Source organism: Austrofundulus limnaeus, unplaced genomic scaffold (genome assembly GCF_001266775.1).
Source record: "Austrofundulus limnaeus strain Quisiro unplaced genomic scaffold, Austrofundulus_limnaeus-1.0 Scaffold58, whole genome shotgun sequence".
Taxonomy (NCBI): domain Eukaryota; kingdom Metazoa; phylum Chordata; class Actinopteri; order Cyprinodontiformes; family Rivulidae; genus Austrofundulus; species Austrofundulus limnaeus.
In genome coordinates, this window is record NW_013952460.1 from 1,060,900 (window position 1) to 1,073,881 (window position 12,982).

Below are 12,982 nucleotides of genomic sequence, written 5' to 3' on the forward strand. Positions count from 1 at the left end.
GAGAGAGAGAGAGAGAGAGAGAGAGAGAGAGAGAGAGAGGCACAGTTGATGGCTGTTAACCTTTTGACCCATGCCGGGACTCCGGCCGTGCGATTGAAACAATGGAAGCTTAAAGAAAAGAGGTTTTTAATTAAACAACAGATATGTAAACACAGCTATCTAGCAGAAAAAAAAAACCTGGCCCCACTATCAGCCCCTTTATTGTTCTGTTAAACTGTGTTGTTTACTTCACTGCAACAAAGGCACAACTCTTTTAAAACGCAGAAAAAAAAACAAATATAGATGCTTTGTTGTTATTTAAAATGTATTTTGTTTTCAAGAGATATGTCACAAGTCTTGGTAATAAAATAATGAATTTATGAGAACAGTGTGTTTTGTCTTTTACTCCAGAGATGGTAATTTGTATACAGTTTGTACTCACTCTAAAATATGTAACTTATTAAAATATGCAAAAGAATCCAGTCAGAAATCCAACCGCAGCTTTTTTTTCTCCCCTTCTTCTAATTTTTAAACACTTATCCTGCAGTTTGCCTTCAGGAGAGCTTAAACCCACTTATATTAACAGCTAACATTACACCAGCTACAAGGCAATCCATCCAACTCCATCCCAATGAGAGCAATTAGCTGTCATGATATCATCACACTCTTCAACACCCGGGTGCACTCAGCGAGGGGAAACGACAGGAAGGAAACAGGACCCTGCCACCTACTGGAGATCTTACTGAACTCACAGGGAGAGACAGAGTCGAGCTCCTGAGAAACACGACGCACACCTTCTCTGCAAGGCTACAAGACTCAGATTCATCCTGAACAACTTAGTCCAGGTAAACAAAAACAAGCTGCTAATTAGTTCAATTTTTAATCAGGACAATGAAATCCCARTGACTAAGTTGTTTAACTCACTCAAAGAACAAGGAGGCCAAATTAACAGCACACTTTGCTAATAATCCTTGACAATAAACACGGAGCAGAACAACAGCTCTGACACGCAGCTCATATCAGCAGCTTTAAAGCCTTGGCCAAGGATGAAGGAATGTTCCTGGGATGCATTCCAGTCTGCAAACACACTGCTAAAATAAACAAAGGGCCTGCACAACAAGCCACTGCTTTCATCTGCTAATAACTAACAATGAGCTCTGKAAAGATGACCTGACCTATATAAATTATTGACTTGGGACGCCTCAAGTGTCAAAAGTGACAATTCCAATACATATCATGGTGAATAATTAAGTCGGAGAAAAAATGCTTTTATTTTCTATCTGACACACTGAGGACAGCTCACACACAAAAAGAGACTGACATACAAGCGCACACACAAAGTGGTTTAGGCTACGACCACACTCTTCTCCCCCGGCACTCTCCCTGGGGTGGCATGTCGGCGTATTCTCAATAAAACACCTTCTTAGCAGTAATAGGCCACYGTTCTCATTTCAACGCTCCCAAAGGCCTCATGATAAATTTAGCAGACACACAGTTCAAGCTTCTCCTCTCACACAGTGCCTTTCTAATCCATTGCCTCTGTGCCTTCGCCATGTAAAATAATTACACATATGTGTTGATGTGATACACACGCTATATGGATTTTTTTTCTTTCTTTCTTCTTTTGGTTCCTGCGCAGAGAGAAACATCAATATCTTTGAGCCTTGAACCGGAGTCCCTGGTGATAGTTTACTGAGCGATTGTATTCATGACAGAGTGGATGACATTATAAAATACTCCCATTTCCTGCTTGAGTTAGAGTGAAAGTATGAGTTAATGTCTGGTCTGGCCCGGGCCGTACTCCGCTCGGCTAAAGATAACGACTCGGCTCCGATTACAAAGCCTTCCTAAAACACAAGCAGAGCCAGTGAATAAGCTGCACCGACATGCCAGCATATGTGTCACTGCTACTACAGAAAGAGGAGAGAACTGAAAGGAAGTGCAGGGTGGAAAAAAAAAGAAGCAAAACTACACTCATTCCTTTTGTTGCAAGACCCCGATGACCCGGACTTTTGTCACGGGGGAACAAACATAACCTGTTTCTATGCGCCTGTTTAGGTAAATGATTGTTTATTAGCAGAGGGAGTGAGCAGGGCAGGTGTGAAGCCTCCATTAATAACACCTGCTCCAAATAAAACAACTATGTTTCCACAATATGAACTATTATATTAACCATTAAAATAACTTTTACAAAACCTTTATGAAAAGGAGAAATTTGCAAAGTAAATAACAACGCTATTAATAAYTAATACATAATAATTTTGAAGGCCGCACCATTTATTTGGTTTCAAACACAGATAAACAGTAGAATTGACATATACTGTACATTTTAGATATTGTGCCTTTTAATCCTTCTTTAAACTTTCAGTTGTTTTAATATGTTTTATTTTATTATTATTATTTTCAGTTTAAAAACTTGCTAAAATAAAAGGGTATTTCTGTAGTACCTGGATAAGAGAGCAAACCCACCTTTTAACAAGCACCCAATCCTCCCCACGATACTGGGAATAAGTCCCATTCATAGTAAATGGGGTTATCACCCGAAGCAGCGTGGAGTTACTGTAAGTCACGCCTGACTCACCCTGTTCCTCCTGGTCTATTATACATGGCTTTGGCTATTTACTTTTAATTTCAGCATTCAGGAACGCATTGTTTAGTCAGCACATGTGAACTCTTGTATTTGCAAAATATTTCCTGAGGTAATATGCCAACCAGAGTATAACGGAGCCTGTGTTTCATCGAGCACCGTCTTTACTGTGGTTTTTCACTTAGTCAGAACAAGAACACGTTTGGCTTTGACAAACGTCGATTTAAGGAGGCGGGGGAATTTTCTGCCTCGTCTTGTTGTGCAATTGATTCACCTTTGATTTAAATTGAGACCTACAATAAAACAAAGAAGGCAGTACAGAGCATTTTAACATGCAGTAACAGTGATTCTGTTGTGGCTGAGGATAAAAATACCTCAGTTGCTAAATCTTAAGTCCTATTTATATTTATATGAAACGAGCTGTTATTCTGATAGCATCATATTTTAAATAAATAGCTTTTATATGTAAAAATGGGAAAGTTTTACTCTAATAACTGACTAAATTGGGGTAGAATAGAAGAATGTTTGTCTGTGGGTGGCTCTCGTTGTAACTTTAGCAGAAAGGAGGCTTCGTAGGTCTACAGCGCTGCTAAATGCTGTGATTAACTGTAGAACATTTCTGCAGACTGTGTTTGTTAGCTTGATTCCAACTCTAAGTAAAGGAATAAAAATATATTTTACATAGCGATTTGGTAACCTTTTTATTTCATTTGATTACAAATAAATGGTATATTTAAATAGGTTTATGCACCGTGGTAAAACATTGTGTGACATCTGACAGAAACGTCAAATATTCAGAACATTTTCCTCACAAAACTCGTCCTTTTCTTAGTTTTGTGTTGCTTTCTGAGAAAGAATGTCATCTCCCCTCCAAACAAAAGTGAAAATGGCTATCAAGAGTTKCCAAGCTGCCAGAAATGTGCAGTGACACTCGAGGAGAAATTGCTTTGTGAGCTGATGCTGACTTGACTGCACCTTGCATAGCTGTTAGGGTTTATTAATGCTATGGCTGACTGTGCATCCATCCATCCTTCCACCCCTCAGCAAAGGGCGTGTGAATCACTCTAAACAACACATGCCTGACATCAAGATATAGTGCCAGAGGATGACACGAAGATACAACAGATTTTAGGGGACGTGTGTGTGTGTGTGTGTGTGTGTGTGTGTGTGTTTGTGTGTGTGGGGGCTGAGTGGGGTGAAGGCTTGAGAGGCTTGACTGCTTGAAGGGAAACATCAGGCCTCCAATGAAAAGAGGGTCTTTCACATGGTAAAGTGGCTCCCAGCACCGTGACTGGAGTCGACAGTCATCGCCGTGGCTTGGGAGAGAGACGCCCCCAACCTCTCCGCTCGRCTACGTGCAACAGGGAAGGATGACTTCATTCTGACAGGATTATCCCCAACCTGGTTCTAATCTATATCTTACACATAATACATTTTTACAATATGACMAGGAAAACAAGCCGCAGAAGAGACGGCTCGAGATCCAGCTTTGGTGTTGTGCTGATCGTACCTGACAGATCGTATCAGCTCAAAGCAACACAGACATCAGACTGTGATTTCATTACAGCTTCACCTGGAGACTTAAGAAACACAACGTGGTGAACTGCCTCTGAGCCTCACACACATTTGATCAATTATAAGACTTTACTGTTGTAGACACTTTGACGACTGAGACAGAAGACGTTCTGAAGGATTTATCCTTAAAGGGGTAGTTCACACATTTTAAAACGGGATTATAAACAATTAATATCATATCTGTAGGAGATAGCTTTATGAATGACTTCAGTTTAAAGAAATACTTTACGTCCGACAGGACTGGTTAGGTAGCTGCTCGTCTGACATTTCAATCCCCACATCTTCAGAATTCATGACAACTTTATTTTATAAACCTTTACATCAGCTTTAGTTTTGCATTGTGTTAGGGGTGTGAGTTTTTGATACTTTGCAAAGAGATAATAAATGATTTTAAATTCATTTTAAAATGGAGAAAATCTGTAGTTTAATATTAATAATATTTTGAGAAAAACAAGACATGCCTCTGAAAACAGGCACAGTAATAAGATGGCTGATTGAGACGAACAAATGGCACGTCCTGTATTAAAAATCAGTGTTTGGAAGAAATTCGGCTTCAAAGATGTTAAAGATAAAATGACAAGGCCAAGAGTCACACTATGTTCACTATGGGTGGAAATCTTTTCACTCGATTCGATTCAGATTTTTGGGGCCATGGTTCGATTCAAAATCAATTTTTAAATTAAAAACTGATAATGTGAGCCCATTTGTCGTGTTCTCAAAGTGCTTCATCTTCATTTTGCAAACCTTGTACACAGTGAAGCTCAWGTCAAACTCAAACTCATGCAGTAAAAAACAAAATAAGTCCAAATCTTTGCCTTCAATGAAGACGGGACCAGTTTAAATCTTTCCTCCAGTTTGGTAGTTTCCTCTTTGTTTTGCTGCTTTCTGTTCATGCATACGTTCCAGAAGCAGCTGTGTGGTGACGTCAGGATGTCCCACATAGTTACAAAATGGAGGCTGAGCCATTGGATTTGATTTTCATTTTTTTATTTATAAAAATTGATTTTGGGACATTTTAAATTGATTCTGAATCTTTGTAAATGAGAATCACGATTCTGATGTAAAACGATTNAAAGGTAAAACATACAAAGAGTTGGCGTGTGTTATCATGTGTTCTTTCTTTAGTCTAAACAAAAATGAGTGACGTTCTTACGTCTGATGTAAAAGGTAACACCTCCTGGGGTGTAAGCAGGAAGAAACACACATTATGAGCTCAATTCATTATAATAAAAGGAAGTTGTCAGTGTGTTGTGATTGGAGTCAGAAATTTGAAAATAAAGTTTTAAAGAAGAAATCCAGTTGGATTCCTGTTTATTCTTGACATACCATTTTGAACAACGCATCATTTTCCTACACAGCGTCCACCCCTTTCCGGTCCAGTCCGGTCCGGTCTGCTCCAGTGCGAAGCACAGAGGAGGTCCAAGAAGAGTGTGCAGGAAATGTGAGATTGTGCAATAAATCCAGTGATAAATGTGGAAGTCTGAGAAAAACAATAAATTCTGTGGAAGACAGACTCCAAACAGTTGAAACTGCATCGTTGTCRTCTTTCTGAAACATCTTATTTCAAAATAAAATCCACGTGTATCGTGTGTACATATATGCTGCACGCTTCATGTTGCCATCTGCTTCCTGAACAGACGATACATGTTGACAGCATCTGTGTAGAAATATATCCATATGTTTATTAATACAGCTGGGATTTCTGCAAATTTAGTCTGCCTTTGGTGAATTATTTTGAAAATACAGATGTTGTGCTTGTTCCTTTTCCTGTTGGTGCGATGTGATCTTTGTAGATTGACTCTGGAGCAGCTCTGGGGCAAAAATAGGATTTATTTTTTGGTGGATTGCCATCAGGAGCGTAAATACTCTCATTGATGGTAACGGCTGAGTATTTTCAGCGGAGGTCAGACTGGACCGGAGCGGAACTGCATCTAGTGTAAATTAGGGGTGAGAACTCTAAAGGCTTTTGGAAAAAAGTTCTAAATTTTTTTTTTTTTTGGGGGGGGGATTTGATTTATTTATTTATTTATTTATTTAATTTTTAAAAATCGATTTTGGGACATTTTGAATTCTAAAATGATAAAGAAATTACTGTGAAAGACTGAAGAAAAAAGGTAAGATATTTCCATGATGTGAAAACAGTTACCACAGAATCTTGTTACTGAACTCAGTGTTTTGACTCATTTTTAGCTAATTTAGTTTCCTAAAATCTGGTTTGTATAAAAAACTTACAGCAGTGTAGAGCCAAATATTGTGCTTCTTTTAGGTCAGAAATTCTGTGCTCAGGATTTTGTTTCAAATGTGATGGATGCAACCTGATTCATCGAGAATTGCTTTTGAATTAAATGGCCACTCACTGAATTATAATCAAACTGAATCCTTGGGCGGCAAAAGATCCCACTCCCCACTTCAAAAACTGATGTAAAGACACCTCACGAGTATAAAAACTCAAATTCAGTATTCCTCAAAAGTAAAGTCAGGTGGAAAAAGTGAAAGGACAATCATGTACAACGCATGTAAAGATAATCTGAAGCTAGAGCAGCTGCATGGCTTAGCTTAGCTACAAGACAGGAAATATGATGAAGAAATGAATCTTTGGAATCGGTGAATTTCTTTGACAGCTTCACTGTGAATAAGTGTGCAGGGCTAATGTAAGGCAATACTGAGTCACACTTTGTTCCTGTCAGAAAAATAAAGCTGAGCTGTTTCCTCATATTTAAGTCGTTCGGCCAAGTGAAATTAAAAGGCCGCTGTCAGTCGCTAACCGTAGAGTGGTAAATTTTCACCTACTGTAGCTCAAAGTGAATCATTTTGATGGAGAATGAGGAGTTTGCCAAAATGTTAAACTACATTTGTATCGTAAATCTGGATGCAACACCATTGTTCCAGTTTTAAAAAACTATACAGGAATCTCAGGAATTTATTCATCTGTGTCTTTTTTTGTAACAAAATCCAATTCATATCCAAAATAGGGCTGCAACTAATGACCATTTTGACAGTCGACTAATCTGGGATTAATTTTTCAATTAGTCGATGATTATTTTTGTCACAACRTCCATCTATGCTTCCTGTGAGCTCACCTCCTGTTCCAGCTCCAGCTCACAGCTTATCTCACCTGCTCACACTGGGAATGTCACCGTTATCCAGTCTCTACTGATCCAATTATTGCTACATGTAAACATAATAAAATGAAATTATAAAATACAAATTAAACTGCAAGTCTTTAAAAAAATAGCTAATGTCTAAAAAACTCAAAACAGCAGCCCCTCCTGCAGGTCCAAAATATAAAGAATAATTTTGGTTAAACTGACATTCAGGTGCATAAAGTAAAAAAATAATCCATCCTGTTTGAAATCTTGTTGGATGTGGCAGTCCAATAGCTATAAGGCTTCAAYGCCATCAAAAAAACAGGAGCATACAGTATGAGACAGCATGGATTACTACTATCATTTAGTAATTTACTATGATGGCACTGACTGATAGCTCCTCTCCGATGGTAAACTAACAAAACATACTGACAGTTGGCTACAGCATGAAGGGATCAGTCACTGAAAATCAGTGTTGTGTAAAGTACCTCAAAGTGATACTTGAGTAAAGTATAAGTATCTTATCAAAAAATACTTTGGTAAAAGTTAAAGTCTTCTCTAAAAATATTACTTGAGTAAAAGTCTTAAAGTATCTGATATTTTTTGTACTTAAGTATCTAAAGTAAATTTCTGGCACAAAATCTACTTAAGTATTAAAAGTAAAAGAACTGGGTAAAAGTGAGCAGTTGGGTTTTCCAAAATGACATTTACTGGGAGGTGACTTCTCCAAAAAATATTTTTTCTAACGGCGTGCAGCTGTGATGGGCTGTGTACAAGCTAATATTGTGTCAGAATGGTATATTTTTATACTTCTCATCCAACCACAATTAAATTCACTCTATCCAGGAGACACAATTTATCAGGATAGTATTTTTTAAGTAATAATAACTTGGAATAAAATAGGAGTAATGACTTTCTACTTCTTAAATTTTTAAAAAATGTAGTGTGTAGAAAGTACAGATAATTGTGTAAAAATATAATGAGTAAAAGTAAAAAGTACGCTGAAAAATAATTACTCAAGTAAAGTACAGATAACCAAAATTTCTACTTAAGTACAGTAACAAAGTATTTGTACTTAGTTACTTTACAACTCTGCAGAAAATATGATTTATAAGGCATCAACCTGATGAATAAGCTAACTTTATGAAACTTACCATCTGCACAGGACGGCTGCAGCGTGTTATCATGTTTTTACCATGGAATAACTGACTCTGTGTTTTATTTTCTTTGATTGATTTTCAGTAAACTGGAGCCAACTTTGGAAAGTTTAATTCTTGTTTATTTTTCCTCTTAGATGGAATTGTCTTTCTTTTCCACCATTATTATCACTTTTTGATTTGCCCACGGTTTTGTAGCGTGCCAGTCTACTCCACGTTCTCCTTCATTACAAATGAGCATTTACGTGGGTAAATAATAYGATGCATCGACATTAAAATGTCGCGTCAACTTATTTTTATAATCGACATTATTGATTATGTCGACTAATCGTTTCAGCCCTAATCCAAATCAGATTTGGTCAGTTCTTTATGATATTAATCATTATTTTATGGTAACAACTCAGAAAATGATTTTGGCCTGGTCTCACCTCACCACTGGTGGACTGGGCTGTGGAGACCTCTCAAAATGCTGCCTCAGATCAGCCTGCAGCCCTGGCTGAGCTCCAGATGACAGGCTTTAGTGCTCTAATGACTTACAGATTGGAACTCTGTGGTATACTGTACATGTGTCGGGACAATGCTATGGGCCTACTGCAAAAACAGTAGRAGAGAGAGAAAGAGAGAGAGCTGACGGCTTCTCCTTGTCCTGTCAGACAGAGGTTTRGCCCCTGGATTGTGTCACATCACGCTTCCCCCCAACAGACCACAAATGAAGGATGTGAAGAGCAAACAGCGGAGGGGGTGTGGGCTTTGGAGGGAGGCTCTGCAACTTAAAAGACTTTCATCCTGTAAACTAAAAAGACATTATCTTTTGACCTGGGGATGCCCTCTGTGAGGATGGACACTGCAACAGTGAGACAAAAGAAAAGAGAAACTGAAAGAGAAGAGCAAAGGGGAAGAATAAATTGTGTATTCTGTGGAAAAAGTGACTACCGGAATAGTTTATAATGTAACTACTGCATGTGAAAAATGACACAAGAAATACTTTTRAAAACACCTAAATACTGTGAACATTTGTCAGAGAATACAATTCTTATTAGGTCCACCCATTTTAACAGTACATAATGAAACCCGAACCACTGATTTCTGGACTGTCTGAGTGGTAACAACGTTTTGTGAAAGTTTTCTTTTGTGCATTTGCAGCCTTGTGTCTAAACAAAAAACAGTTTAAGGAGCCCCCAATTTTTTATTTATGTATTTTTTTATATATAAAAATGTGTTCCAGAGTAAACCAGCAGAGCTACTATAGAGTTCTGGTAACTTTTTGATGTTTCAGTGTAGATGMATATATTTTTAGAAAAGATGAGTTCACAAGATTGTTTTCTTTAGAAACAAATAAAAAAATGTTTTGGAAAACTCAGGTTTCTAGGTTGCCAATGTCCTTATTTAAGAGGAATAATAGGAAAGTTTATGTTTTTATTAAAGCTTTTTTAAGGTGGTATAAGAWTGTTTTGCAACATTTATTGTGATTTTGTTTCCTTGCATGAATCACTCAAATGTGTAGTCTTGCTGTTTAAGTTTTAAACATGTACAAAAGATTTGTGCAATAACATTCCTCCTGGGGCTTGTTGCCACAGGGGTCTCTTAACTCAAACCTGAATTATATTAGGACTTTCTCTCTTCAGAGCATTAGAGATGTATTGTGACACCTGCACTGGAGCTCTCTTCTGACAGAAAACACTCAAGGCAAAAGTTCATGGCTCATAACCACACTGTTAATAAATATTTAAAAACTGGTCCAAAACTGCCCATCTTCATTTCAGAAGTGTTGTCTGGTGAATTAAGTGATAAATGTGAGGATGGTTGACAAAGTGGGCAAGCTGAGGAGGGTATACAACTAAATAATGTGAAAGAATCAGGTGTTTAGGTAGAGGGGTGTCGAGGTGTCGTAACGACRACCAGTTTGCCCTGCTGACCTTTGTGTCCACCAAGAGTTTTTTTTTTTTCCTCTACATAAACGACGTAAGAGGCGGAGCAGGTGACTGCAATTATTTTATGAAGCCAGAGGAAGACATAAAGAATTAATTGCACCGACGTGGATAAATGAGGATGTGGGTATCGCTTCAGTAGCTTCAGTAGCTGTTGTTGTGGGTTGTTTTCACAATCTCTTACTCAYGGTGAAATTTAGTAGTGTGGGGGTGGGGCTAGGGGGGGGTCTTGATGTGCCGATGCCCACCTCCAAAATCCTACCTAAAAACTTGCCCAGATTGCCGTTCTGCAATTCGTGCACGCAAAAATAGGCAGTGATTTAAAACATCTGGCAGTTCAAAATGATACTGAACAGCTCACTGATCACTTGGTCACAAACACTTAGACTTCAGTGAAACTGCAACTGATATTTTCTTGCAATTTTGAATTGCCAACAAGTCTTCAACAGTTGCAGCCCAGTGAGAGATCACCTTTACAAGCAAACCATTCGTGCTATTGCTGCATCTCCTAAAAGCATCTTTTATGTGCACCTGCCACTTGTAAATATGTCTTTCATGGATTCGTCCTCAGCGCCGTTCGGATGGTGTCCACACAGGAAACTTCAGCAACTTCAGTATTTCTCATTTTACCTGTTCTAAGGACAACTCTCTGTGTCTCACAACCCCGAATGAGAAACAAGCATAATCTGGATATTACACAGATAGCAACGACACCACGTTGACAGAACATCTACCCAACTGAGAGCTACGTAATCCCCTGTAGGAGGCAGATGCATACCTAGGATCCCCTGCAACGAGATGTAGTTAACCAGCCAGTCTGGTGAGCAATGCCACAAACGAGCAGCAACTTCCCCTGCCCCCACTCCTGCTGCTGATGGACTATCAGCGAGGGTCCGACAGAGTTCTTCCTAATTACCTATTTCTCCACTCCTGATCCTGCGGCTGGCATAATTAGTTACCTGGGGCTGCAATCCAATTTGAAGTGATGACAAGAAAGTGATCCATGAAAAAGTAATAAGTTAAATCCAATTTCAGCCTGCCTCTAATTAAATGCACATGGAACTAATGAGTCAAACCCTACCATTTCACTGATAATGGTAATTATCGGGGTGGGAGTAGCTGGCTTTCGTCGTCGTGCCACTGTAGGTGTGAAAAGCACAAAAAGGTAAAAGCGGCATGGATTCTTTTAATTACATGTGTCATTCTGTCAATGTAATTTAGTGGCTTTTTGACCAGTCAAGTATGTTTAGCTGCTTTCCAGCCTGCACGGCAGCTGTTTGTATCTCCAGTATGATTAGAAGGCCTCGAAGCTGCTGAGAACACAGCACAGGCATGCTCATCCAGCGGCAGCGGTGGGCGGTGCAGGGGTGCGGGGGCTTAGGGAGGGGGCACCCCGTTTGAGCTATAAAACCAAAGAGCCATTTAATGCTGATCAAGGATTCGGAGGTTTGTTTGACTCATATTTTTTTTTCCTTTTTGCACTCTTTTGCGGGTCATTTTTTTCCCCCAGATGTTTCACATATACTGTGCTTCATTATTTTTGACTTGAATGAATTGAAAAGTGAGTCACATCTCCAAATGAGTAAAAGTCTTTCCGTACATCTCCTCATGCCTAATAGGAAGACCACAGAGATGAATGGAGCCTCATCCGCAGATCAGGTGCTTTTATGAGGTGTCGGCTTACTACAGTCTCATAATTGTTGGATCATGTCTTTTGATGACCCGGTCCAGCTCAACAGAGAATCATTATMCAGACTGCATGATGGAGATAGAGGATGTTCTGTGTGGAACAGTGCTCCTCTGAGAGCAAGGCTTTGTTCTTCTTCCAGGAGGAAGTGAGATGAAACGCCGACCGTTACTCTTTGGTGTGACACAAAATGTATTTCTGAGAGGAAAACAACAAAATCTCTCCACCAGAAAAACATAAGCAGAAAAAAAAAACTGAAAACAAATGAAGCCTAATACATGCTTACAAGAAGACAATGTTTATGTATGAACATTAGGTGTGTGCGTGTGTGGGGTTGAGGGCGTATTTAATTAGCAGAATATGTAATTCAGAGATCAACAAACACTTGTTTGAACCTGTGGCTTTTTCATTATGGCTGTTTCACACAGCAAAAGACAACTTGGAACATTAGAGAGCAGGCAATTTACAGTGTTAGTTAGACACTAAAGCAAGTCTGAGCTCTCCACACAAGATCTGTGCAGACGAGGGGAGAGGAGAGGAGGAAAAGCGCAAGAGGGGGGACTCTTTTCAATAGCTGAGTGACAGCTTGGCCAAGCTCTCTGTATACATTAATAAATTAGAATTTTAATTTTGTCTTTGTCTGCAGGAGATGGCCTAGTACTTCACTATGTACCAACAACTGGCTGTACTCTGGAATCTGCCGTTGTGGTCCCCTCTGTTGACCTCTGCAGCACGATTCTCTGGCAGGCTGGGAAAACTGTTTAGTTTGATCCTTTCAACTTATGTGAATCCTGACAAATATGCASACAACTAAAAGGTCAACATAGTCATATTTCATCCTCCAGAGCTATTCCAAAGACATCTGCACAACAAAGAGGCTTTTCCACAACCTGACATTAGACCTAGCTGCAACAATAGCTCATTAAAAAGGGATCCCAATAGGATAGAAAGGGTTTTAACATCGTTCATGCATATATATATAT

At 39.0% G+C, this 12,982-nt stretch overlaps 1 protein-coding gene across 5 annotated transcripts in view; it reads right to left on the reverse strand.

Annotated features, from left to right (window-relative positions):
* The window catches only part of foxp1b (forkhead box P1b), a 230,273-nt gene that overhangs the window by 50,527 nt on the left and 166,764 nt on the right, over positions 1 to 12,982 (reverse strand). The window lies entirely within an intron of this gene.